This window comes from Salmo salar, chromosome ssa03 (assembly GCF_905237065.1).
Source record: "Salmo salar chromosome ssa03, Ssal_v3.1, whole genome shotgun sequence".
Taxonomy (NCBI): domain Eukaryota; kingdom Metazoa; phylum Chordata; class Actinopteri; order Salmoniformes; family Salmonidae; genus Salmo; species Salmo salar.
In genome coordinates this window covers 83,791,905-83,794,632 of record NC_059444.1, presented here as the reverse complement: position 1 = coordinate 83,794,632, position 2,728 = coordinate 83,791,905, and positions in this window count along the sequence as shown.

Genomic DNA, 2,728 nt, shown 5'->3' with positions numbered 1-2,728 from the left:
ACTCTCTTTTTTAATTGGTCTATTAACTTATACCGCTTGGTGATGTCATCAGGTCTACCCAGCCAGACAGGCTGAAATTTCAGGCGGTCTTTTCATACAGCTCTTACACTAAAAGTGCATTATCATAATTTTCACAATTTCACAGTATTATTCCGACCTCATGTTGTGGAAACTGCCCCTTTAAAGTAAAATTACTTCCGCCATGTTGCTTACACTTATCCAATCAGATCTATAATACGAGTGGCTAATGGCTAGGGCCTGTGGTCTAGGGACTAGAGGCTAGGTGCTAGGGATCGATTTGGGATTCATTACATTACTACCAGTCCCAGACAGCTGGCTGTTATAACCAGCCCAGCGCTCTGACCTATTACAGCTGGGCTCAAGTAGGACCATCTGAGTTAAAGAGCCTTGCTCAAGGCTACAACAGCTCTTATACGTACGAGGTAAGAAGATGGCTCAAGGCTACAACAGCTCTTATACGTCCGAGGTAAGAGGATGGCTCAAGGCTACAACAGCTCTTATACGTCCGAGGTAAGAGAATGGCTCAAGGCTACAACAGCTCTTATACGTCTGAGGTAAGAAGATGGCTCAAGGCTACAACAGCTCTTATACGTCTGAGGTAAGAGGATGGCTCAAGGCTACAACAGCTCTTATACGTCTGAGGTAAGAAGATGGCTCAAGGCTACAACAGCTCTTATACGTCTGAGGTAAGAAGATGGCTCAAGGCTACAACAGCTCTTATACGTCCGAGGTAAGAGGATGGCTCAAGGCTATAACAGCTCTTATACGTCTGAGGTAAGAGGATGGCTCAAGGCTACAACAGCTCTTATACGTCCGAGGTAAGAGGATGGCTCAAGGCTACAACAGCTCTTATACGTCTGAGGTAAGAAGATGGCTCAAGGCTACAACAGCTCTTATACGTCCGAGGTAAGAGGATGGCTCAAGGCTACAACAGCTCTTATACGTCTGAGGTAAGAAGATGGCTCAAGGCTACAACAGCTCTTATACGTACGAGGTAAGAGGATGGCTCAAGGCTACAACAGCTCTTATACGTCTGAGGTAAGAGGATGGCTCAAGGCTACAACAGCTCTTATACGTCTGAGGTAAGAGGATGGCTCAAGTCTACAACAGCTCTGACAAACCAACACAGAGGCAGGCCCGTGACTCCTCAATACAGAACACGGTTCTCAGAAGACCTTACAAAGCAGCAGGCTAACATCCTCTCTCCATCCAAAGTCAAACAAAGCCCCAAGTAGCCTTAATATCTCAAGGACATCTCCCATAGGATACATACTTTTACACACAAGTCAGATAGACTAACAACCCAGAAACAGCTGGGTCCTGTTCATTAGGCACTAAATGGAGGAAAATGGACTGAAATAAGGAGGGACGACCTGGACTCTCATTTTAGTTTTCTGTTGTAAAATGTTTTAAACCAAGAAATGTGCTGTAGCCACTAGCCAGGTACACTGACAATATCCCCAGCAGTAATAACACGTGGTCATTGGTCACTTAGAGAACCAATCGGGGATCAAGTCTTATCTTTCTTGGCCAATAGAGTCTAATTGAGCTCATCTCGTCTCTGGAATCTCTATTGATTGATCAGATCAGTCAAACTGTTGTTATCAGTGGACCAAGCAAACACATGTTTCTCCTCCAAACACCTCCCTGTTTCATTAATGCCAGATTTACCCCCCTCTTTATCCGGAATAAATACACTTCTCGTTCCCACCCCAGCTCCTCCCCACCCCCTCTCATTCCTAGGAAATGAGAAGCACATTTGTGGTGGGTTCCAGAATGACACTGTTCAGATTAGATGCATGCGCTTTAATTCCAGGCTCACTTTTGGCAGCCATCTGTGTTGAACTTACCCCCCCCCCCCACCCACCCACCAGCCCCTGTCCGTGAACAATTCTTTACACGTCAGCAACTAGTCTGCAGAGTCGTGGGATTTCAGTGCACGCGGCCCTGCATGGACCTTTAGAATTATTTTACACAGCTTCCCCCCTCTCTCCCTCTATTGCTCGCCATCTTTTTACCCTGCGTTTTACCCTCTACCCTGCTTTACCATAGATATACTGTAGCACATCCACACCTGCCTTAAGCCAACCCATGTGACTGACTTCCAGTAAGCATTCGACCACAGTGTAGAGAGGGAGGGAGGGGAGGGAGAGAGAGAGAGGGAGGGAGGGATAGGGAGGGAGGGATGGAGGGAGGGAGGGAGAGAGAGAGGGAGGGAGGGAGGGAGGGAGGGAGGGAGGGAGGGAGGGAGGGAGGGAGGGAGGGAGGGAGGAGGAAGGGAGAGAGAGAGGGAGGGAGGAGGGAGGGAGGAAGTATCTCCAGGGGGATTATGATCCTGTTTGTTTTATATCTCATAATCGTCTGAACAGCATGTGAAATCGACTGCATGTGTTCGCCACAATTTATTGCAGTGAAAAGCACATAAAACCAAACCAAAGCCTTCCCCCCTAGCCTCCTCTCCTTCCTTCTCCTCTCCTCTTTCCTCTCCTGTCATCCCTCACTGTCAGACGGGCATCCGCTGCCCTCTCATGCCCTTTGATCCATCCGTTGGCTTTGGCACTAGAGGGAACGCACAGGACATCACTTACTGCCAGCTGTACAGTAGTACACCACCTTCAGCTCTCTCATCTCTACTATTATTACAGCTGTACAGTAGTACACCACCTTCAGCTCTCTCATCTCTACTATTATTACAGCTGTACACCAC